This window comes from Rhinolophus sinicus, linkage group LG03 (genome assembly GCF_036562045.2).
Source record: "Rhinolophus sinicus isolate RSC01 linkage group LG03, ASM3656204v1, whole genome shotgun sequence".
NCBI lineage: Eukaryota > Metazoa > Chordata > Mammalia > Chiroptera > Rhinolophidae > Rhinolophus > Rhinolophus sinicus.
Window position 1 is genome coordinate 196,923,490 of NC_133753.1, and position 26,913 is coordinate 196,950,402.

The 26,913-nt window shown below is 39.3% G+C and overlaps 1 long non-coding RNA gene across 1 annotated transcript; it reads right to left on the reverse strand.

Annotated features, from left to right (window-relative positions):
• Window positions 1–23,220: 23,220 nt before the first annotated feature.
• Window positions 23,221–26,646, reverse strand: LOC141570443 (uncharacterized). Its single transcript, XR_012494446.1, has 3 exons — window positions 26,376–26,646; window positions 24,198–24,432; window positions 23,221–23,566 (listed from the first exon to the last, which is right to left on the reverse strand). It is a non-coding gene; the product is annotated as an uncharacterized LOC141570443 (long non-coding RNA).
• Between the last annotated feature and the right edge of the window lie 267 nt (window positions 26,647–26,913).

Below are 26,913 nucleotides of genomic sequence, written 5' to 3' on the forward strand. Positions count from 1 at the left end.
GTATTTGCCAAGGGGTGGCATAGATCTTAGCAAAGAGCACAGTTACGTTTTCTGAATTATTCATGTTACAAAAGTATGATGGACCCAGTCTATGGAAATATGCCCCTTGCACAAACTTTTAATAAAGTATGTGTTCCTTAGGCACCCTCTATTTGTTCAATAATACGAAATCCCAGACTGGCTTTAACCAGTACTGATTTGTTTAATTGCCTCTCCTGGTGAGAAATATTAATATTTCCAGTTAAAGCAAGATGGACAATAGGTCTTTCCTGCTGAGATAGATCATAAAAGGAAGCAAAGCAAAGACATTATGTTAGTACTATCGAGGAAGTAGCCTTATGGCACATTACAAGTAGCTTCATTAGAACATTTCACTTCTTCGGGTGGCTTTTCTTTCTGTGTTGGTATAGAGGGTGGGATGTCTAAAGCAGCATTACCATTAATTCACTGACACAGAGCTTTATCAGGTTTTAGGGGAAATGTACAGATTACCGGAGCAAATGCTCTAAGAACATCAAATTTGGTCCCTCCAGCCCTCCTTCCATGCTTAATAATCAGGGGAAGAAGTGGGGCAGAGAGAGAGACACCCAAGATTTGTCCCAGAGATACTGGAGAAAACCTCTCTGAACGTTCTGAAAAGTTAATTGCAGCCTTCAATACCTGATAAGCAACCTGGTCCCCTGGATGAGCACCTGGAACGCCAAAAGGACATTCGTTGAAGAACTAGTTACATCTGAATAAATTCTGGAATTTAATTCAGAGTAATGTACCATTGTTGATTCTTCAATTGTGACAAATATGCCATGCTGAAGTAAAGTGTTGAGAAGTGAAATGTCGACCACGGGGGAAACTGGGTGTGTGATATATAGGACCACCTTTGCAACTTTTCTTTAAATCTAAAATTATTCCAATATAAAAAAGTTTATTCAAGAAAAAACTCCAGGGAGTTGCAATGGTGTAGAAACTCTCACGGTGAACAGGTCACACAGGAATGCGGTGAGACTGAGCAACAATTTGCCTAAGAATCCTCGCCTGGATGCCAAATGAATGAAAAGCTAGTTATAGTTATAAATTATGCTGGAACCTCCACTGAAACATCTAGCCTATCAAAAACAGGATTAACGAAATTTAACGTCAACACAGCAAAAAACTGTACAACACTCAGGGATTGAAACATGGTGATATCCATAAACTCCAAAATATAAATAAGCGTTCACTAAAGTTCAGTGTTGACAAATCCACCTACTGGTTGGCTTTTAGGGCCAACGGTAAGTTTGATGACACTTAAGAAGGGCCTAAAAAACTTAGAAACCCAACAGTAGGCCCTTACCTGAGGACCATGCCTACATAAATATACAAATTGGCCCCTACTTCTCCCAGGCCTTATGTGCCCCATGAAGAGGAATCCTTTCAGCAATGAGAATGCCATGAGAAGAATGCATTCCTTCACTACACACGTGTTTATCACACATTTACTATGGGCACAGAAAAACGGTCACTGGGAATACGAAATAATGAGGTCCCCTGTCCCTGAGAACAATTAGTCTGATAAGAAAAGGAGACAAATAAAATGACAAATCTCAGGACAACAGAAGGCCCGAGATGTGGGCATTAGGACTCACTCACAGAGGAGTTACCCTGGTGCCAAGACACCCATGAGAGTCCACACCATGGGCAACGATCCACACTTCTGATTGGAAGTGAAACACTTCACCCTGTAGGTGTGGCCTGAATCGGCATTTGTCCTCATGTTAGGGAAGAAGCCCGTCTTTGCCTCTTCAGCATATTGTCAAAACAAACAAGGCAAACAGACTGTCTGGAGCATGCTGAGTCCTTTGAATGAATGGAATTAGAAAACTGGAAGCCAGTAGTACATCTTGGGCTGATGGTATTTATAATACACATTTAGCACTAAGGGCAATATTTCTAAATGAAGGTTTTGAAAAATAAGAGCTAGAAGTGGCTAATTCTGCACTACATTCATGAAATACAATCACGTTTTTCTGACTGCTCAAAGCCTGGGGTGACCATAATATCCTTCAAATGTTTGATGTAGGGTTTTAAGAGCTTCTGGTATAAGGCATTGATCCAACCAAGAAATTTTCATAATGAAGTGGCTGCCCAGCTTGGGGTTTCTGATGCTGGCTGGTCAGACATGGGCAAAATGGATGCCTGATGGCATCCAAGTCAGCCACAGTTTCCCCGCTTCTTTTCTTTTCATTTGGTGGTATTTTTGCTGAACTTAAACCAATAATAATGATCGACTTACACAGCCTGTTCTGTATATCTGTCATATTAAAGTTGAGGCTGTTTGTTTATCATACTGTGATCTATAGCTTTCTATTAATTTAATTACACTAAAAGATCTTAAAAGCCTTGGGCTAAGTAACATGTCAATTAGAAATGAGTTTAACTCGGAATAAATATACATTTAATACTTGTAATTTATTGCTTTAAATACAAACAAAGCCCTCACTATGACACAATCTATTATTAATTGCTCCAATGCCCAAAGTCCAATTAAGAAAATCCATTTATATTTTCTTCAGAGAAAGTCAATGTTCATTCCTCACAGGACATACTAGATGCCTCCATTTGCCTTTCTCATAAACTGGTAACGCCACAAAGCACCTGTGTGTAATGAATGATGTCACGTGGGAAGTAAGTGGGGTGGCCAAGGGGAGATACAGCCGATAGTGAGGGCTCGCATCTCTCCAAAAAAGTAACCAGTGTAGGGCTCATGTAAGTGTTTTCAAATAAAATATGATTAGACCCTATTACAGACTAATTAACTGCCATTTTATGAAAGGTTTTGACTTCAGTAAGTGCAGTTCAGGTATCCATCTTAACTACAATACCAGTGTGTTCTCAGCAAATACCTGTGGCCTGAAAACACCTCTACTGCCAGCTTTTTTTCAGCATGTGCAGGGAAAGTTACATATAAAAATGTCAGTCTCTGTGTTGAGAAAAGATAGTTAATGCCCATGGTCACATTTTATGGCGAAAGTTATAAATCCTTGAGAAATAGCATTTATAGTGGAAACCCTGACACAGAATTTTACACACTTATGTTATCCACAAAAGAGAGGATTTAGGAGTTTAGAAATTTTAATGTGTGCAATTATAAACAGATATATTGAAAATCGCTTTCAGTAGTTTCCACGTTAGTCCAATCCCCACAGAAACAGAAGACCATTCTTCATACCTTGGTTGTGATCTTCAACTGAAAAATTGTCTTCTAAATATAATTTACTTTAATTCAGATACCTCTTGTTAGCATTATATTTTTTTTATATTAAACACTAGAAATGTTAATTATGTTTTCAATGTGATGGATACCAGGTTTCTCTAAAACCTCTGTTGGAGCTCAGCAGGAACTTTCTTCTGTGTGATCTAAATCGCAGTCTTGGTTTATAAATTGGAGATGTCGATGTACACTTGCTGCCATATGCTATAGTGTGCCCTATGTTTCATCCATCCTGCTTAAGAGAGCAGACTGGGGTCACTGACTCCTTAATCAAGGACCCCGCCTTCAATATGGAAATAACCTATCATAGCATGGTGTGAGGCACAGACAAGATAGGCCACTTCCGGTACTTGGCAGGAAAATAGCACCTAATAATTGTAGATAGCATTAGTCTAAACAAGTGTTCACATCTCAGTGGCATTTAGAGACCCAGAAGGTAGTATTTTCATATCTCATTTATCAAGTTACAGATGGAGTCATATGTGGAGCTTTTGCAGGTGCTAAAGTTTGTGCTCAATTTGGCTTCTCATATCTAATAAAAAAAAAGGAATGAGTTAATCAATGTATCAAGATAGAGCACCGATGTCATCCTTCCCAAGGTAATATTCTATCTACTGAAATATTAACTTAATGTCTCCATCTAAAATTTTGAGCATAAATTATTTTAATAAAAGCATCTCCAATGTGGAAGAAAAAAATCTCAGAGCTTGCTGGGTCATAAAGTAGTTCCATTTTCAACTTTTTGAGATACCTCCATACTATTTTCCATAGTGGTTGAATAATAATGAGTGTCAACTATAATTTAACATATATATATATGTAATATATATATATATTCACAAGAAGTGGAGTACAGCATAAGGAATAGAGACAGTGGAAATGTAACGGCTATATGCGATGTCAGAGGGATAGCAGATTGGGGGAGGGGGTTATCATTTTGTGAGGGGTATAAATGGTAAATGTCTAACTGAAAAAAGGACTTCATTAAGTATTGTTATATTGATTACATGTTGGAATAATATTTAATATGTTAGATTAAATAAAATATATTATTAAAACTGAAAAAAAAATCTCAGAGCATGAGCGAAACCTTAGTAATTTAAACCAAGATCCATTAAAAAGATAGAAGCAATATTTTGTGCCCTAGGCCATCAGAACTTTAACAGAAACTACCTGAATGTTTGAATTTTACCAGTGAGAGAGGACTTTGGCTTCCTGTTGAATGAAATGATGTCTGGATTAACTCATCTAGTGATGTCCAGATTTAATGATTTCATGATGAATGCATTAACCCATTTAACATATCATATATATATATATATATATATATATATATATATATATATATATGTACATATTTATATATATACATATATATATGCTTAAAAATAATAGTTTCCACAAGGTTTCCTTTTTACAAGTTTATTATACGACGTAAGTGCATGTTGATTGCAATATTTTCTGCACATGAAATACCTAAATTTTAAATTTCAGTGGAGAGAGATTCCTTGCATTTATCATTGTTTTGAACTTTGTTAATTTTTGTGTTTGTTTAATGTGCATGGAGAAGACCACGCCTTTCTCCTAGGAGGAGAAAGAGGCTATCCTTCTAGATCTAGATTATGGAATATAGGACAGGCTCTGCAGAATGTAGGAAAAAGTTTCCTCCTGTCTGTTATCCTACAGCAAACACGATCTCCATGCCTAATATGAAAAATTGTATAACATAATAGATCTCTACATAAACAGATCAATTGCTTTGGAATTTGTGCTAATGTATTCCTATCATGATTTATCACAGAAAAAGTAAGGACATCTTAAAATGTGGTCTTAATATTGCTATGACACAGAGAAGTGGTCGGGGAAATACCAAGTCATTTATCTACTAATTATACACATACTTACTGAGAGGCTAAGGTCTCCAAGTCTAGGAACATGGACGTGCCTATAAAAATTAAATTATATAAAATTTACACACAAGTAAAGTATAGGAAACATTTATGAAATATAATAAAATTAATAAATTTCAAAATGTCACATTTAAATGTATAATTAATTTGAAAGTACTTCAATTTAGTTATTATTTTAATGAGGGTAGAGGTTTATAATCCAATAAACTCTTTTATTATTACAACAACATCTTGAACAGAAACAAACATTGCAAGTGGAATACCGTGGCTATAATAAGCTGTGTATGTGCACGTTCACATACACCCACCCTAATAGTTGGTTTCATGTCCCCTGTAATATGTCTGCACACTCAGCATGGAGCGAACCATAGGACAGCTTCATGTGTAACCTTCACGAGAACACTAGGAATCTAGGCAGTACCCCACAGGGACCCAACAGGGGCATGAGGTCATTTACTCCAAGCACCCTAGCCTCAGGATGGAGCTGAGTTTGAATATCATCTCTCTGACCACAAGGCCTGCCTCTTAGCTGTTGGGTTCATTTGCCTGTCAGTGTAGATGCAGTCAGTACTTACGCACCACGTGGAGACACTGGCTTTGGCTCCATTACTCGGGCACATGTGTACGCATACACCCAGTGGGCCATTCACTCACGCTTGCATTTTTTCCCCTTGCTTCGAATGTTTAAACTCCAGTCTTATTTAAGGGGTTATAACTTTATTCAGCTAGTGTATCAACCAACCTTATCTAAATTGCGATTTTCAAATTATGCCTTATAGTCACAACATAAGTCTAACCCTAATTTGGACATCAAAACACGATCTGATAAGATGACCTAGGGTGATTTATGAAGCTAGTACACATGCACATTCACAGTGTAAGTCTGTTGGAACTTGTTTATAAATATTCCCCCCAAGATGTTCACCTAATACCTGCATCTATGAATTCACGTATACTTTTCTTGCCTTGAATTAGATATGGTCCTGAGTGTGGGACCTGGACTGGACTATAGCAGAGAAATGGAACTGAGTGGGGAGAGAGGAACGTCAGAGAGCATGACGGACCAATACACTCTTCACAGAGGAAAGCCCACAGCCGCCAAGAATGGGGCCAGGCAAGAGCGAAGCCGGACAGCGGCATTGCCCAGGGATTAATGAGCACGGGGACTGTGATTGTCCGAGGCGAGCATCAATCCCCCAGAAAATGCCCTACCCCAAGGTCATTGTGACTAGAAGAACCCTCCCCCACCCCAGCATATGGCTTTAAAAATCCTTCATGTCCCTTGATTTCCTGCATTGCCATCCTGCCTGCAGGTGGCTATGTGAGCGACGACTTTCAATGGCTCTGGGCAGAGCGGACCCTTTCCCCATAGCTGAGCTCCAAGGCAGCCGCCAACCAACCCCATTCTCCCCGTGTGCGATGCTTTATCCCGGTTGAGTCATATTTCAGAGTTTTTGAACCATGAAAATTTAGTAAAGGCTTAAATAAAAGGTATGCTTTGTCTTAGACCAAAACACTCTTGGAAAAAGACCTTATAAAACACATATTCTTAGTTCTCATTGGCATTCATCGTGGTAATGAAGGAACAAATCACAATCATCGGGAAGACCAGAGGGGAAATTGATCTGGAATTTATGAATTTAGCTCTCATTCGCAATAATGCCAAAATTTACAGTATAAATGACAAGATGAGAAGTGGTTGGTTAGGGCCATAGTGAAATCTATCTCTGCCCTCCCTCCAAAGAATCAGGAATAAAAGTGTACAGTGCTTTTAAAAAAAAAAAAAAAATCAGAAGTTGGAATAACTAAATTTGTACACATTATTACTTGCCAAGACTAATGTATTATCTGTTAGCGACACATATGTTACTTATTTACTTGCTAACAAATGTTCAAATAAAGGTCTCAGAACCCCCTGTACCCTTTGTACTTGACGAAACCACAAGTATGAGCACAGAGCTGATTGTCCTGACAATGAGTTAGATTCACAGATGCAGATATTAGGTGAACATTTTGGGGGGAGATATGTATAAAAAAGTTCAAACAGACATTGACTATCAGCGTGCATGTGTACTTGTTTTATAAATCACTGTAGGTCACTTTATCAGAATGTATTTTTTTGTCCAAATTAGGGTTAGAACATTATTTAAAAAGTGAGAAAAAAATGCTGTTGGAAAAATTAGGTCAAAAACATTTTAGACTGTAAGAAGTTAGATTTTTTTTTTTTTTAATTCGGAATTTTCACTTGCAATATGTGTCTAAAATGTTACACATTGGGCACATTTTATATGTCTTCTCCAATGTTCTTGGTCTCGGGACCCCCCCCCCCACCCATACTTGCAAAACCACGTGGATCAGCACAAAGCTGGTCGTCGCAACAATGAGGTGACTCCGCGGAGGCCAGATGAGGTGGTGACCCAGAGTTGTCGGAGAATTAACTCCCCGTGGAGGAGACTTTAAACAAAAGAAGTCCGGAGGAAGAAGCATCCAGGAAAATCAAGTCCTCCCCACTTTTCCCTCCAAAGGACTGGTCAGCTAACAGGCTGTTTCTTGTCACAAGGCAGTGACCCATCTTTAGCATCTTCTGATGTCCTCATTCCTCACTCCCTGCCTCACTTCCCTCTGATGTCAATCACACATCCCTAGGACTTAAATTCTTAATCAAGTATTGACATCCATGTCTTTTTCCTAGAAACCCCATGTCGAGACAGCTTATATTCAATTACTTAAAACAAATGGTACCCATGCCGTCCACATGCACCAAACTAGTTTTGATGTATGGGTAATTATTTTTCCTATCAGTTGATGTTAATTTTGTTCACAGAACTACTAATTTTTCTTATTCATATTTCATTTATATCTAGAGCATTGGCTAGAGGGTAAGCAAAGCTGAACATTTTTTTTTTTAATTTGGCTGATCAAATTATAATTTGCACATTATCTGTTCAATTTATTGCTCTGTAATTTTTATCTCCATTAATATTTAGTACCTTAGGTGACATGGGACTGAATTATTTCTGTCCATGTTTATCTCTGTTTCTGCCTTCTCGGGGATCTACAGTTTTGGGGATAAAATCATCCTGCAGCAGACATTGCTAGCTGATTTTCTAGTACCAATTACCCCTTCTGTAATTTAACAGAATATGATTTAATTGATAGTGGCCATTTGTCCTGGCAACACATTGGCCATCCTGGCTTCCCTGACAGGTAGAGTGACCCAGTGAAATATAAGAAGAAATTGTTAAGGGTTTCATTGAGAGTCCTCCATTTGTCCCACTGACCTTGACTTTCACCCTCCAATTCCTCCATTCTGTTCTGTGCCCCAGGAGCTGAACTGCGGGGAACCAACCATCTTCCCACCTTTGGTCTTAGTCAATGGAGAACACAAAAAGATGAGAGAGAGAGAGAGAGAGAGAGAGAGAGAGAGAGAGAGACCTAGTGACCAAGTAAAGGAGATGAGAACAGAGCATAATGAGGTGGAACGTTTATTCTCCTGGCTGCATCCTTGAACTGAAGGTCAGAGTTCTCGTCCTTGCTTCACAGCTTCCCTGTTTCCAAGACTCCATCATTTCTAGTTTGCCAATTTTACTCTGAGAAGCTCTAGATTAAATACTAAAGGACATGCCCACCATTTAAAGATGTTAATGGGTCTCTATGGAGACCTAACTCCCACAATATAACCTCTTCATATTTGGAAATTATTATTTTGTCTTATTTTATTGCCCTTTTTTGTTTAACTGTCATTAAAAAAAATCAAAGCATTCCATCTGTTCATCGCTTCAACTTTTTATCTTCTGCAATATGGGTACTCAACATTCCATCTACAAGCACACCATTTCTCAGACTTTCCCTGGGAACTAAATGGCCATATATTTCTCAGTGGATTAATTTCCAATGTATACTTCTCACGTCTCACATTCTGGGGGTCCAAGTTCTCAAGCTTGAGAGGGAGCCTTTCTGATCGTATCTGATCTAGGCTTTTTCTCTGGAGTTAAGTTGAGGGAGAACCAAGGTTTTAAAAGTGTAGTTTTTATTTTATTTTCTGTTGTTTTTTATTTTTTTCTGGACTCTGCCTATTTCTATGAAGACTTCTACAAGTGCCTTAGTCTGAGGTTACTTCAGTCATATTTAAAGGGAAAGGTTAAAATATTCTCTAGTACCATGTTATTTTCTTCTGCCATTTTGAGAGGGAAATTGGGTCTGAATAATAGCATCACATTTAAGGATTTACACACAGGTTCTTTCTCTGAGTGTATTCAATTCATAAAGTCTTTATGTAACACAAAGAAAAACTGGTTAGAGAATGAGGTGGCAGTAATCACCCCCCCACAAAGTCACAGTATTTTGCCATGTTATTTCAGACCTATCTACTGAAATATGGTATCAAATTTCAAAACTATTGAAACTGAATATGTTCAAATTTCCATATTTCCCATGTCAACAATCACTCATTCCTTTTCTTTTAGAGTGAATAAAAATACAAATCTGAAATTAAAGTTGGGGACAAGAACCCTCGACTAAGGGCAATAGATCCTTCCATTTATCAGATGTGAAATCAAAAACTCACTCTCTCTTTGTCCTCTTCCTCCAGGAAGGTTCCAAACAATGCCCACCGGAGTTCTGTGGCGTAGCTCATGTGAACTCTGCAAATAATCAGCTAACAGCAATAAAAAAAAAACTCAACATTGTTCAGTTTCTTTGTTAGCGCGTTTTTGTTGTTGTTGTTGTTGTTTGTTTGTTTTATTTTGTTTTTGTAGCAGTACTCATAGAACAGCATTCTGCAAAATATTGCTAAACTTAAGTAACTTTTCTCTTAGTAGTACAACAGGGAATATACACTTAAATAAAAAATACTATCAAGTTTCACATGCTAACAATTGTCAACTCTTACTAAAAAATAGTATAGGTGTAATATTATGGGAGTGTGTTTTGCAAGAAGGATCTCAACAGACATGTCTTTCAGTACATTCATTGCTTTTTTAAAAAACTTGTAAAATAATAAGACTATTGTAATCTCCTTATTTAACGATCAGTCTTTGCATAAACTTTAGCTGCCAAAGATCCTTTAAAGGACGGACAGTCACACATTAAAGAGTGTTGGAATCTTAGTTTCTTTCATGCTTTCTCAGGAGCAGTGTGTTACTCACTTCCTCTACACATGCCAAATCTTGTCAAAGAAAATGACAAGCAAAACAAAACAAAGCAAATAGCAAACAGACAATTGAAAAGCAAATGTTGCAATGGACTGTGTATTGACACAGAGCTGCAGTATAAAAGGTTGTCCCTCATTTGATTATAAAATGTAAACACTACAGAAATATTTAGCAAAGTTCTTTGGGGGGCATTGACTGGGTATATTAGATACTCCTTTAAGGAAAACAAGGCATCTTGGAAGAAATTCATTGTGTGGATCAGTGCATGTCATATCATGTATAAAACAATGCTAAGCAATTGTGCAGAAAGACTGAATTAACACAGAAGTCTCCCCTGCCTGGAACAGACTTTCTGCCCAGACACGCGTTCAGTCTTTGGCCAAAAGAGGCACAGGAAAGTCTTCTTCCATCCTAGGTCACCAAGGTCAGGACCCACACCCCGGGCCGGTGCTTTGTCCCCTTGAGCCCACTTTCTCAAAATGTCAAGGGATCATCTTGGCCTCGCCTGTCTCGGAACCTAGATCAGAACATCTAACTCTGTCACCGGGTCCAAACTGGTCCCCACTTGTGGCCAACTCCTCCGACCAATTGGATCCACTCTAAATTCTCTCCTCTGTTACCACCCTTTCCATTGTCTCTTTCATTCACTTAATTATTTATTCATCTATTCATCCAAATTTTCCAAGCTCCCACTGAGCAGCAGACACTGTGCCAGGGGCAGGGGCTACTGCAGCGCATAAGACACAGAAGGCCTGAGCTCTCGCAAATGTTACATTCTAGGGGAGGAGAAAGAAAATAAGACAACCAAGAAATACCAACCTGAAGGGAAAGTAGCAAATATCCCTAAGTGGAGGGTAGGACATGGGAGACAGGCAGAGTGAGTGGTGGCATCTGTGGACGGGGTGCCGTGGAAGGCCTGTCAGGGGAAGTGCCTTTGTGAGCTGAGGTCTGGGCACAGCAGGGATGGGGGGTTTCTGAGAAAGAGTCAGAACACAGAGCACAAGAAGGGAAATGATCCCCACGTTCCAGTGACAGAAAGGCCCGTGTGGCTGGAGAACAAGAACACAAGGCATGGCCTGCCATTTTGGTTTTAGGTGAGGACCAGATTCTGCAGGATTTGCTCTTGTAGGGAAGACCTGTGTGTGAAGGGAAGCCCCGGGGGCTTTCAAGCAGGGGAATGACTTGTCTGATTTGTGCCTCAAAGAGATTGTCCCATTTCTGTGGCGAAGAACCAAGTGGGGCCACTGGAAGGAGACTACTTAGAAGACATTCCCTATCACAGAAACTGGAACACAGTTGGCATGTCCTACAAAGTATGACCAAACCCTTTCAATCAATCACTCGTGAATTTGGAAAACGTGAAATGAAATCTGGACCGTGAGGCCTAAAGATTTTTATTTGATTTTTAAAATAAAGGTGTGTGATAAAAATATATTTTCAAAAAAAATGAATAGCAGGCAAAATAAACCTGCTGTATTATTTCCTATTTTATTTAAGAAGAGAGTATCAATTTGGAGCAAACACTTTTGTATATAAAGAACATAAGCCTTCAAGAGAGTTGGGAAATACGAGAAAATAACAAGCAGCACCCTTAGGTGGAGGCCATCTTACAACAGTTCTGTCATCCTCCGCACAGGCAAAAACCTGCTTTGACTCTTCAGACGCTTTTTGATTGTTCAATTCACATGATGTTCTTTTTCTGCCCTTCTCAGTTTTCACATTTGTGTTGTACATGTGGGGTGGAAACCCAGGACCTTCTCAGTGGTTCATTGTTGTGATTTTTGACAGAGTGTCATCGCTATGAGGGAGTTGGTGGAGCCAGTAATAAAATTCCCTGCAAAAACTTTAGAACATACATATATTTTTTTTTCAAAATTTCTAAAGAATTTGTATGCTTTTACCGTATAGAAGGATAACTTACACCAACAAGAAAATATAGAACTAAATGTAGATAAATCTCATACTGTGCCATTTCTTTCTTGAGTACAGTAAAAATTTGTCTCGGGCTAATTTTCTTTTGAATGAATGAATTAGTTGGCCAACAAACTGAAGTGACATTAATTCAGTAACAAACACCCAACAGGTATAGCTATGTGGATATTTCTGTGAGTTCATATTCCAGTTAGGATTCAGAGAAGGCATAAATATCCCATTTATATTGAAAAGACTGTGGCATAATAACTATGTTTAAATTTGCACATATTATTTTTAAAATATTAATCCTAGGATTCTATATCTACTTGAGCAAGTGAAACGTTGCTTCCAAACTCACCTTTTTTCACTGGGCATATAAGAGAAAAAGAAAAAAAAAATCTGGCTTTTCTGCAAAGGAGCTATCTGACAATTATGTGATTAACATTTCTTTTAAAACAATAAAAAAGGGATAATTTGGGACAGAGTCACTTCACTTTGTACTGCAAAGTGTTGTGTGTAGCCCATACTATTTTTTGTCCGTATTCGGTTCTTTTGTTTGTTTAATCCTTAATTATTTGCACTCGTTTCTTGAGCATCCAACCATCGTGAACGTGTCCTGATGATACTTCCTGCCAACTGTTTCACACATGGAGAATATTATTAGGAACGCTCCTCTAAATTTAATCCACAGCTACAACTGTTTTGCTTTCATTATGTATGGTAATATCCATAAATAGACATTTCATTGTTGGCTATGACTGCTTTGCTCTCCCCACTTGCATTGCCTAATTATGGTTCTCACTTGAATAATTTGGCAAGTGCTTGTATAGCATCTTCAATTAAAAATAAATAAGGTAGAAGAATGTTCTTTCTGTACTCTTCAGCTAAAAAAAGTGAATGTTATCCTTTAGATCTATTTAAGGAACCACTCCAATCTTCTTCTCTGTCCAATGTAATTTTTCTTAGGGCAAATTAAAAATGTGTGGTGTCTAATTCAAATAAATATTATGCTTTTCAACCCCCACACTTCCTATTGCATAAACTTCCCAAACAATTGTTTCATACAATTTTGCTAAGAGTGGAGTCTCGGGGCTCGCGTCCCCTCTCTTTCGGTGCCATTGGCATCGCTGCGCATGGCCTGCTCTGTGGCACCTACAGACCTCCTGTCAGCTGTAACTCAGGTCCCCTGAATTGTGGCCCCTCACAAGCCGAATGGGCTGGGAGTCTATAACGGACACAAATGACCTCAGCCCTTTTCTAAAATGAAGTCAGAAAACATGGCCACTGACACCCAGCACATTTCAGCCCATTCAGTTGCACTGCTGAGGGCAGTGATTCTTGAGGTGATATCTGACACTAATTGGAAATGTGTTTTGTGAAGTTCTGTGATTTTTTAACAGACATAGGTTTTTACGGATATTTGCCATCAGAAGGCACCAAAAACAATATGATCATAAAACCTTAAACATGTCATGTTATACTGAATGTTTGAACGTTGATAAGCAATAGAATTGGAGTGTCCTAACATCTGGAGTAAGAAAAACAAAATTAGTGATACACTTATTTTATAATAAAAAAAGTATGAGAAAGCAGAAGAGAGGGTGGAATGTAAGATGTGTCCTTTTACTTCTGAAGTGAAATAATATTCTGGGTACATAAGCCCTTTTGTTGATTTGTATAATCCTGCCTCTCGTACTGCAGTGGAAGTCCTGGGTGGTAACAACAGAAACATCCAAAGGTCCTCAGGACCTGGTTCTTAGGAGCAGACGAGACTATCCACATGTAATGTTCCCATAATCCCCTCCGCAAAGCTACTTGCACCACCGCACTGAAGCCCAAGTTCAAGCTGATTCATTTACTTACTCAGTTAAGAATTGATCTGCATTTGGCATGTCGTACTGAGAAGGAATAGAGGTCCTTATGGTCACACTGGACAGGCCCTGGGAAAGCAGGGCTAGAATACTAATCCAGGTTGTGGTTGATCCTTTGCCCCAAGGCTCAGAGAGCCAGCCGGGCCACACCACCCAGGAAGCCTAGGTCTCAGGGCACAGGCAGGGATGTGAGAGTTTCCTGGATCACGGGCGAGATGCTGTTTCAGAAATCACATATCAGCTGAAACATCAACTTAAAAATTTTTTTTACTTTATCCAAATTATTAAAATTGGGCCCATGGAGTTATTGTCTACAAAATAAATGTAGCAGAGAAGGAAGAATTGGAGGAGATGAAACAGACAGGTTGAATTTCATTATGTCGTGTTTAAAATCATTTCATATGGCCATGTGACACTATAGTTCATCTCAATTCTTTAACTGAAGGTAAGAAATCCACTCACTAAGACAATGTGCTGATGGCTGCTCATTTACTGCTGCCACTTTTTTTCTGCACCGTGGGAAGTATGCACACCCTTTGTGCAACAGGTTGTCAGGAAGACCTGCACAGTGTGCTTCTCAATATCACTCAATTCCAGTTTCTAAGCTCAAAGCACTTCACAATTTAAACTGGGTGCTTCTAAGCAAAAAATAAGAGTGTTTTTGTTTGTTTGTTGTTGTTGTTTTGTTTTTTGTTTTTTATTGTTTTTAGATTGAGGGGTTTCAGAAACATGCAAACTGTAAAGGGAGAGCTTGGTATTTAGATATGGTGGAGCAGCAGCAGCAGGGCGTGAGAAGACCTAGATGCTGTGACATACGTTCTTTGATTTCATCTTAGGTGGAAAGATTTAGAAATAAAGCCTGTGGCTTGCTTGGGGTTGGCTGCACAGTGCAGACACTGACGCGTGACTAGGTGCTGCTCATCCTGACACCAGTGCACCTCGGAGCTGCGGTGGCTCTCTCCCTGTCCCTGCGCCATGTATCCAAGAGCGGTCCCATTAGTGAAAAGCACGGCTGACATGCATTCGGCATCTGTGTGTCAGGCAGGAGCACCAATGCTTCAAACATATCATCTCATTTACTTCTCACACCAACCATGTGAAGTCACCACTGCCCTGTCACCAACATGCAGGTGAGGAAACTGAGGCATGGAGAGGCTGGTACCGTCCACAGGAACGATGCAGGTAAGCATCAGAGACAGGAGTGGGATGCCATTAACTGGGCTCCAAAGTGTGCATTCTTCATAACGACATCACACGATGAGCTTCAAATAATTACCTAAAACCGAACTGGATGTTAAAAACTAAGTTTTAAACATGTAATATGTTAGCATGGTGTTATTATTTCTAATATTATTTGTTAGCATCACATCTGATGGGGGGAAAAAAGAAACACTTAAATGTTTTGTTTTTACCAGCTTTTAAAAATGAAGACTGTTAGGCCTTTACTAAAATGACTATTAAGACGTTGGTGAAAAAGTAAATGGTGTAATCGCTCATTCTAATGATAGTAACATAGACCTTAGCCTTCGTCCTTACAAACATATAAATTACATGTTGTGCCGGCTCTAGACGGTAACTAAAACAAAACAAAACAAAATGCATTTCAATGTATCGATAAGAAAGTAAATGTGTGTCTGAGATATGAAGAAAGCATCTCTCTCGTCCTTGCAAGAGCACGGAAGCAGCGAGGCTGTCCCACAGGTCCCTTGCGCCCTACCACACTTGCCACATCCCTCTGCCCTCTAGTCCATGAAAGGGAACTTGGGATGGAGTCTAGCGGACTCCTACCAGCTCCCTGTAAGAAGGGATCTGATCGCTTTAAGTTAAATGAACCACAGTTTTAAGTAGAAGACATTTTTAAAAGTATAATACACACTTGTCACTATGGAGAAAATAGACACGTGGAGGAGGAGAAGAAGAAAGAGGCGGAGGAGAGGATGGGTGCCCTTCCATGCTCTGTTTGCTGCCCACCTCGCTCTTGACCCGGGAGTGCCAGGTGCTTGGACCCTGGTGACAAGAAGCCACTGTTGTTCTCCCTGGAGTGCCCTGAACCCAGCATGGATGGTTTAAGGAGCCTGCGGGGATATTCTTCCCCATCCCAAAAACAACACTCGGAGTTTTCTTTCCGTGAATGTTTTCGTGAATGAATTTGAAATGCTTTTGTTCTAAGGAATAGAATGAAGCATATTGTGTGGAAAGTGAACAATGACTCATTATTTCCTTTGTGAATCTTGAATTCTTCCTTGACTGAGATTGACCACATTTCGCTTTTACCTAGAAGTTCCATTTCTTAGTCTCTGACTTACAACACCAACATTACTTTTTATATACCGCTTTGTAATAAGTGATTCTTTTTATATCCCTGTAATACTGGTTTCCTTACGTCTTTAGAGTTTCTTGCCCTATTTGCGAAAGAGAACGTTATTCTAAAATTTTGTTTGTGGATACAATAATTTCTAAAATAACACTCATGTAATGTCCACATCAAGTTTATGGCAAGCAACAGAAACCAAAATAATAAGCAACAGGGGAAAAAAAACAAAAAAAAAGAACAAGCGTGTTCCTTGCCTAGGCAATCATCTGTAGCAATGAGCAGGGATAATGTGACACTCAAACTCAAGGGGTCCACCAGGTCCAGAAACTAATTTTAAAAAACATTCTGTGCTGGGACTTTTGTTAAAAAACTCAAATTTCTTTTAGGATTTCCAGATTGCTTCTTTTTCTAATATAGGGATAGTGTATTCAGGAACGATTTTGGGGATAATGTTGCACTTATTGTGTGCTCTAGGCAATTGTTTTATCTAGAACCTAGAGGTGACACACATACTAAATGTAATCATTGTAGCTAACAAATTCATGAAATGGAAACCATAATGGAGATTGTTGTAGAACCAAAGTGCAATGTATTTAATTGCAAGCATTTCTTGAAGTTTCTGAGAAATCCTTCAGCCTGGACTTTAGGAAATGTGAGGGTTCTAGTTCTGACATCAGAATTAGAGTCTAGTAACGCGTGACGTTAATGTGTACGTCAGTGGGTCTCAGTACAATGCAGTTGCGACCTCCCATCGAGAGCCATTTGATATTCTTTGGAGACATTTTTGATTGTTACAGCTGAGGGAGCGCTCCTGGCATCTTGTGGTAGAGATCAAGGATCCTGCTAAATGTCCTATAAGTACAGGACAGCACCCACAACAAAGAATTATTTGGCCCCAAATGTGAATAGTGCTAAGGTTGAGAAACCCTAGATTAGTACCTTCATTTCCTCTGGCTGCTGCCATCTGATACTTCAACTGTCAATTGCCTGGTGTTTACTGGCATTATTCAGAGATGTATGCTTTAAAGGCCACTGATATTATATTTTTCATGAAAATATAATGGCAGGACTACTAAGATTATCCAAATTACAGAAATGGAATGAGTGGCAGAAGTGTGACTCTAGGAAGCCTATTGATTGCTTTGATAGTTCAACACCGTGTAGGATCGGTTCCCCTGACAGGAACTTCCAAAAGAACTAAAGAACTAAAAGAACTAATGCCTCCCCATGACCTGGCAAATGTCTTCCACTTCCTGACACATATCTCCCACCTCCTCCCAAGTATCTCCCACTCCCTCACAGACACCTCCCGCTTCCTGACATACTGCCCACTTCTGTGGGTGTCCATCCGGTAAACCATAGTGGCAGAGAGGCAATCTCAAAACATTTGGCTGAGCCTGGGCTCCACATGCCATAACCCACAGATCTGGCTCAATTACACAGTGTAATCCATAGTCACTGATCCCATTCTTACGCTTACAAGAAGTAGATGTGGTTTCTGATTCTTCCACATTTTCCAAGAATAAAGCAGCCTCCACATTAAGACCAAACTGAATTTCTTGGGAGTGTTCTCTGTGTGTCAGCTCTTGGAGTATTTTTTTTACATTATTATTATTATTTTAACCATGCAGAGGCAGTTATGAAGGAATCATGTTTCAACTCTGACTATTCTACATTGGGTTATATTTAGGAAAATTGCTCTCTTGATATTCACTTTGAAAAAGTGTCTCTTTTGAAATTTTATTCCCCCTTAGAGTGATTTATATGTTCTTGGCCACCATGACTGAGATTCCCTAGCGTGCCCTTCTGAGCTTTATATTCAGAGAGAATTGTATTTGCCACATTTACTTTAAATGATGAATCTTCATGGATATATTTCCAAAAGCCTTAAAGCAATAGACAGACCTTACAGAATTCAAATAAAGAAAAATAAAGAAGTAAAGAAAGGCCTTGATGGACTCAATAATCAATAATCTTTATTTTAGGACCAGATCAAAATCACAAGGGACAGAAACTCTTTCGATAAATACAAACTAAGTGTTAGATGGATCACCCAATGGAATGTTGGTTTCTTTGTTATATAAACAAAAAATGCAGGAACTATGGTGAAAGAATGGAGGCACTTGTCAAAGGGTAGCCTTAAAACCAATGAGAAGTGCTGAAGCCCATTGCATTGTGTCAAATGTGAGCAGCCCTCTTAGCTCCTGGCTGGTCTCTTCGTGTATAGAGGTTTTGAAATATTTTTTACAGAGCAGAAACCATCTTGCCATTTCCTCTTGGACAGTAACCTAAATTATTAAATTCATAATTTTATGTTGTGAATAGCATCTAGGGTAAAAACTTTCCATTTGTGTTCATGATAGAAAGTACATGTGCAAGGAGAGTTATATAAGAGAACGGCCTCTAAAACAGGAAGGATTCAATAAACTACTTTATATGGGATATGAATCTAGGAGTTATCTTTGATTCTTCCAATTCCCTCAATTCTCATTCCCAATCCATCCGCAAGTCCTTTAAAAAAGCAGTTAAAAAAACAAACTAAAAGAAAACTAAAAAAATAAAATAAAATACTAGTTGGTGGCTGAAAAAAAATTAGAGAGAGACACACAATTTTATATACCATCCTCATGGTGGTGCATAATTCCCAAGGCAACTTCCTAATTGAAAAAGTAAATTACCAATGATTCTGTAAAATGATAATTACTGAGTTAAAGGGAAACATAGTTTTCATCAGTACATACATTTGTATATAAACATATAAGAAAAGTCTGGAACTCAGCTGTGAAACCCCATCATAGTGGTTTGTTCTGTGAATGACATCGAGGAGAGTTCACAGGTTTGTGTAAGGAAGACACGTTTAAGCAGAAACTTGGGTGATGAGGAGCAAGAAGTCTCAACACTTGATGGAACAGCTGTCCAGGTGGTGAAAACAACAAAGAGAAAGGCCAGTGTCAGCAAGAGGAAGAAATACTAAGTCAATGAGATGAGACTGTAGCTAAGTGACCAGGGAGTGAGAGAAGACAGTCCGAGGTGGTCTGGGAGCTAACTGGTGTATAGCAGACACAGCTGTCTAAAGAGTTTAGGGTCTAGCTGAAGCAACGGGAATCTGTCAGAGAGTGTGAAGCATCTATGGTTAAGATGTATGATGTCTACTTTGAGGAGATCATTCTAAAGAGTGGTCAAAGGTGGAGTCGAGGGCCGGTTGGCTCTCAGCCAGCTCTGGCTGGAGATGATGGAGGCCTGTCCATGGGCTGCACAGTGGAGAAGGAGAACAGTGATTTCCCTGAAATACACCTTGACAACAGAGAGGGCATTCTGAGGGGTCAGGTGTGAAAGATGAAGGACACTGACGAACGAAGAAATACAAGATTGTTGCCTGACTATTCTGGTAAATGGTGGGGCCATTGATGGAGGCAGGAGATGCTGGAGAACACGAGTATCTGTGTGGGGTCTTTTGGGGACAGTGAGTTCAAGCTGCTGGGTACACAGCTGGGTATATACATCTGGAGCTCACGAGAGAAAAAGGTTCCAGCAAAACGCATTTGGTCATTGACTGTTAGAAATAAAGTTTGAAATTTTGGAAGAAAGCAAGATCTAGCATTGAAATGATTATGTACTGGAATAACAAGACCTACCTGGATGTTTCGTCTGTCGGTTGGCTGGTATGTTTGTGCTCCTGGTATGGTTATCTGGACCTCGAAGCACACTAAACATCTCATGGTTTATTACAAATGGCCGCATCACCTTCATGGAGGTCATCAGTAATTCATTTTAACACCTTGGACCATTTTGTTTCCCTGTGGAAAGCTCAGTGGCCTTATTAATGAATCCCCAGGCCCTCCTGGGGTAACAGAAGTGCTCACAGACAAATTGCATACAGAAAGCGAGGTGAATAATGTTTTAATTATTTGCAGGGGTTACTGTGGGCCTGTGCCGGAACCAAATTTGTAATAATACTTTTTGTAAAGTAAGCCAATATTTCATTTGGATTTAATCGTAATTATATATGTATGGTGATTAGCCAAAGAACAATAAAGTTAAATTAAACACAATGATTATCAATATTATTAACAGTAGAGAAACGAAAAAAAAATGCTTACAAAAAAACGAAAAGAAGTCTTACAGTGGAGAGATAAATTTCTGGTGTATTTTCTATAGAGGCCTTTATCTTGGCAAATTTCTCGCTTCATCTGAAACTCTTCTCCACACCCTTTACCAAAGCAAAAGACCAAGATATCGCTAGAAGGAGGATTTCAAATTATGAAAGCCATGCAGCCTCATGATCATTTTTTAAAAATTTGATGTCCTATTTGTGGCTTGATCTAAAGCAGGACGTATGCACAAATACATAGACGATAATACATCCAGGAGTTTACACATCAACGGCATCCAAACAGTGTAATTATTCTGAAATAATGATTATCTATTTAGCAATATAGTGCCACTGTGATCATTGAAAAAGAGAGAGAGAGAGAGAGAGAGAAAGGTCTCCTAGTATGAATTCTTCATGATCATCAGATTTATGGGACTGTGAATGCAAGCTGGTGGCCCGCCTATGCCACTGGACACAGACAGAGATGCAGGATTGGAATGGATGGGGCAAAACCACTCTGTTAGAGGCCATTTCTTGTAAAATTCATATCAGTTTAATGAAACAATGGCGATCTGTGTCCTGCAGATACTCCGAATGAAGGAGAAATTAGAAAGGAAAATTCTAGCAAGAGTGAGACAGGGATCTGAGGCCACTTCCCAAAGGCATATCTGCCTGTGCCAGTCTCTAAGTTCTTCTCGGAGGACTTTTTAATGAAATGAACATGAATGCATGTTAAAATCTTCACTTTTTTCTATGTGAAAATTGCTACATGACTTTATAGGGTTTATGTATTTATTGTCTGTTTCAAATTAACCTACATTTCTTGGATTGATGCAAAATAAAGATGTATCCACATCAAATAAAAAAGTTGAATGAGGAATGTATTTTTGAATCTTATTTATATCTTTCAATCTACTTCCGGTCTTCCATTAGTAAACCTTTACGAGCCAAAACAGTTTCTTAACAATTTTGCTCTATTGGAATCAAAATGTGCAAATTCTGCAAAACACTAATATACATCAGGTCAGATTCTAAACATCCCTAGTGAAGGATATTCTAACACACTAACCAAGTCAGGCTATTAGTTTCTGCAATCTGAGAGCTCGGGGATCCATCAGCATTTCTTTGAAAGTAGCGAGGACACAGAATTCTCCAGTCTGAGCACAACACACACAACACGCGCGTGCGCGCACACACACACACACACACACACACACACACAGTTGACCATTGAAGTACAAAGAGAGTCATAATAGATATTTGCTAACTGCTACTAATGCAGGAACTATACATAGATCCATAGTTGGAGCTCATATTCACGTTGCTTTTTACCCACCAAGAAAATAGCAAAGAGGAGGTAAAACATGAAAGATAAAACATGGAGATTTACACATCCCAAGATACACTTAGACATTTTAGTCTTCCAGGTGCCAGTAAAATTATAAAGTACCCAATAACAGCTTACCTGGTGCTTTCTTTGACTGATGAGAACCAAGAAAGAGAAAGACAGAGAGATTAAGAAGACTTTAAAATCCATCTGACTAAATAAAACTGTCCTTATTTACTCACATCGGAGACTGTTACCACAAGAGCCGACAGCTGGAGTGAACCCCAGAGATGGCCATGCATCTCTGCTATTACTCTGCGGAAAAGTAAAGGTCTGGCAGGGACAGGGAGCAAGGTGTCTAAATTAAGTAATTAATGGATAAAATGCAAAAGGTAAATGAAAACCTTCTTGTCCTTGAGGGTTGTTCTTCCAGTAAATAAATCAGAGACGGAGTTAGTAGTGGTTTGCTTTTTCCTCCTGATTAAATGTCATTAATGCTTCAATCTCTCTTTCTTTCTCTCACTGTAACTTGGAATCCATCATCACTTAAACTTTTGTCGTATATCTGGGGAAAGTCTTAGAATTCTTAAATATGATGATCACATATTTTCCTAGAAATAAAAGAAAATCCTTTATGGAAACACACTATATGCAAGTGATATCCACATCTTTTCCCTTTGCCAACTTGGCAGAAGGCCTGGAAACTGTTATCCAACGTAATAAAACAAAATAGTGTTTCTTCAATCAGAAAGGTTCTAGGTTATAAGACTGACTAATTAAGTAGAGTTAATATTGAACCTGTATTCTGCTGTCAATATTTATTTGCTAAAATATCACTGGCCTCTCCAACTATAGCCTAACATAGAGTCCTCACTCTAGTTCTTGTCTTGGCTGCTTTTAGATGATTGCTGCTTAAAGGAGAGGGGGAGAGAGAGAGAGAGAGAGAGAGAGAGAGAGAGAGAGCGCTTAATAACAATCTGGCTTCTATTATTACAAAATACTGATCAGTCTTCAAGATGTATTTCAGTTTGAAGGGAGTAACAAAGTGATTTCCTGAGCGTTCTCTGAGAATGAGAAGTGTTATATATGATACTGAGAAATAAAGGAGTGTCACACTTGAGGAAAATCTGATATCATAACTGAAAATCAGAATTTCCCAAATATGGTATAAGGTACAGCAAGCTGTTGATTATAAAGTATACTGTCAGCGAGTCTCCCTTTGTGTTCAAAGATAGATTTATATTTTCATTCATTATATGCTTAATGTTTATGAATCAAAATATTGACTTACATGGTATACCAGTGTTTCATTTAAGGCCAAATTGCCCCAGGCATAATGAGAGGTCACCCAGGGTTCTATTCGGCTCATTTCTCAGATGGCTGGGCCCTGCCTGAGACAATCATAAGTGAATTACAAATGAAATGATGGTTTCAGAAAATTTTAATACTGCATTAAGTCACAGGTGCTGCTTTGCAATAGTCACACATACATTTCCTGTTTTTCAAAAGACTTTACAACCTTATTCCCTGATTATTACCTGCAGTGAATGGGGGACCAGCTCAGCCTTCCATTTCAAATCTCAGAAAAGCAGGTGTCCCTGCACAGAGAGAAGCGTCAGGGATGGAGAGGCCTGAGGCTCTTCAAAGGGTGAGTGGATAACTGTCTTCTTTCGATGGGGTCCACAGCACAACCATCACACCATCAACGGCCCAAAATGCAAATGGAACAGGAGTCACCTTTAAAGAATAGTAAAGAATAACGAAGAGTACTGTAGTGCTTACAAAGCCCAGTTCCGAAAAATGAATACTCCTTCTATTGGACACCAAGGAAGAGTTTGCAGAGAAGGAAACATATTCAGAACAGAAATAAATATATAAGCAAGACCACAAAGAACAAGCTGTCTCTGGGGTGTGTAGGCTGGTGCCTATGATCTGTGATAATCACTGCTCATAAATAAGGCAGTGCCATCCCGATATTAGGTGATGTGCAAAGCTCTGCGGCTCTGCACCATTCTTTCCGTGTTTGCTTTGTTGCGTGTAGTTCTGATTTAGGGTAAGACCTGCTGCTGCCTCTACGTCTGTGAATCCAGCCTGGTGGAGAAGCCCACAGAGCTGTTTGCGGTTTGCTAGAGCTTAGAAATCAACAGAAAATTAAGACCAAGTGCTGAATGCATGCCTGAAAATCTCTTTACAGATGAGCTCTAGGAATGCACGTTCATTGATGCATGCCCTTTGAAAACCCTATCCACTAATATGTTTTCCAGAACTATTGATGTATAACCCTCTCATAATAAGACTAAGTCCTGGGTACATACCATTAACATATGGTCAATGTACATGATACAACTGCACAAACATGTTAACATACCTCAGAGCAGGCCTTCCCTTTATGTGGGTACAGTTAGCTATTTGGACAGGAGCGCCCCCTAAGATGAAGGGGAGTATGCTATAGTTTCCAAGAGAAGAAAACTGTGATCCACCCCGAGGCTGAGTTTGAAGATGGCTGTCACTGAGTTCTCATCTCATCTCCTCCATCCAGGTTTTCCACATGGCCTCTGCTTTCCCACGTGCAGAGTGAAAGGTGGCCATTCTGGCCTTCTTTGCTAAAATCACACACACAAACACAGCAATGTCCCCACAGCCAGTTAATTACAGCACCACCACCCCTTTTGTGTGTATGAAATTTCAGCAATGTCCAAACAATTTCAAAACCTGGTCACCTCTCATTCTTACAACAAACACCACACGGAGCCTCAGATATACTGGGACATGCCTATAGTCATGCATTTGGCTGAGTCAGACGCGCACCTTGAACTTAGCTTTTCTGACTTCACAGCAGCACTCTCTCCATTATCCCATGCGACCCTGCCCAGATTCATTTTACAGCGCAGTCATATTAAGGTATTTGCCGTGGCATGAAAAGATGGCGCATTCTATTTCTTCACGAAGTTAAGGGAGCAGATAAAGAACATTTTTAAATATTGAAGCATGAATTTCATAAAAGGAAAACATTTCCATTGTAGTTTGAGACACTGTTGTCTTGGATTAGTTAGTTGCCATTCACACAAGGCAAATCCAGGGATTTCCCAATTAAACGAACAGTTGCCACTATCTGACCAACTCCACTGTCTTGTGTAAACCTCTGTAGAACTAATGCAAGAATTAGGCTAATGTAAGCACCAAACTGGAACCACACAAATAAAACTGCCTAAAGCATGGGGCACCTCATTAAGTTCCTTCCTTCAAATTGCTTACTTTTAAATGGATTTCATTTTAAATTGGGGGTAGCATGTTTAATTATCATCATTTTACTCTCATACAAAAATCCTTACCTTTTCTCAGTAAAGTATATAGTTTCCCATATGAAGATGTTTGTATTTAGAATAAGATGCCGTATTGTTCGTACAGTAACATCTCATTTGAAGAATTTTGAGGTCCACTATGGAAAGACAAATAACCACACCCAAACAATAATAAACAAACAAAACAACCTCCATCTGGCACTTGTGTAATAATGTTAGTAAAATTCGTTAAAATTATATCCAGATTGTCAAGAAGCACGGCAGAGAAGGCACACATAACTCATTGATTTATCTCATTCAGCAGCTACGGGTCTGCTTTGATATCTCTGTAATTTGGATGACTTACAACATTGGAATTTTTCTCCATAAAAGAAAAGAGAGTAGCACATGTGTGTTTTATTTTAAATTCTGGATTTGAATAGATTAACTACAGATTTTTATTTTTAATACAAAATATTTATTTTATACAAAATACTCTTTATACCAAATGAAGATAACTGAGGGTCAGTGGCGTGCGTTCACTTGGATAGAAGCTCTTGTTAGGGGTGCTAATAACTCAAGACTTAAAGGACGAAGATCTCTGGATAATTTCTGACACTGGGATTGGGTAAATATGGACAAATTTGGGAAGCCTCACATCATGTGATATGAACAAGTTGATCTGAATAGTGTGACTCGAAGAAACCCTGTAATGGAAAAAGAGATGAGTCATTGTACAGAGAAAAAAAAGCTACAAAATTCCTATATTTTTGCAAAGGAAACAACCTGTGACAATTAAGCTCAACCCCTTCTTTTTTTATGAAATATGAGTAAAGTAAGCCTTGGAATCTGATTGCTTCCCTCAGTCCCAGTGTGAGTGTGGGTTTGACTCTGGGCCGTGGCCTCCTGGTCTGGTCTTCTCCCTGTTCTGCAGCTATAGATGCATTGAAATACATAATCCACTTTGTGTACTCCAACCTAAAAGTTCCATGTAGGATACCAGCTGGTTTTCAGTTTTACTCCAAGAATCCTAGAAGGTTTGGCAAAGAATGTCTCACTTTCTTTTCCCTTTTATGTTTAGTCTTTTCTTTCTTTTTCTTTTGAACAACAAATAAACACATGAATACACATAAAATGAACACAATATAAAAACCTCACAAAAACAAAATCCAAAGGTCATAAGAAGACATCAGCGATGCTCTGAAAAAGCTCTGTGTTCTGGAATTCTAGCCCTTCCCTTCCCTGCCCACAATCCACTGACCTACCCAGTGTGCCCCTCTTGGCATTCTCAGTCACGAGTTCGGTCACGGGTCACGGCACCCCAATCAGCTGTGCAGAGAGAGCTGGTAGGGTTGTAGAGGTGCGGCTCACTAGTTCAATGCCTCGATGTTCTCCTGGCCCAAATGTCCGTACGCTGCTCTGCTCACAGGCCTGAGGACACTGCTGAAGTCATGTTTCAGCAGCACCTCCTCTCAATGGCTTCCTTCCTGCTGCTTGCTGTTAGAAGCACTTTCCCCTCTCTGACCTGGCACAAGGCAGCAGGTCCCTCAGACAGCCTGTGTGACTTCTGCCGTGCCCTATGCTTAGTCTTGCTTCCCGTGGAGAGCGCAGTCCCTAGAGGACAGGCTCTGTGGCTGTTTACTTCTTGCCTCGCACACAGGGCTTTCTTTGTACCAAGCTTGAAGTGTATAAATGTGAAATGCACTCAGAGGAAGGAACAAGAAGGCCCCTAAGACAAAGTTCCCCCACAATATTCTTATTTCTCTATTAAAAGAATTAACGTGACATGTAAGGAACCTTATT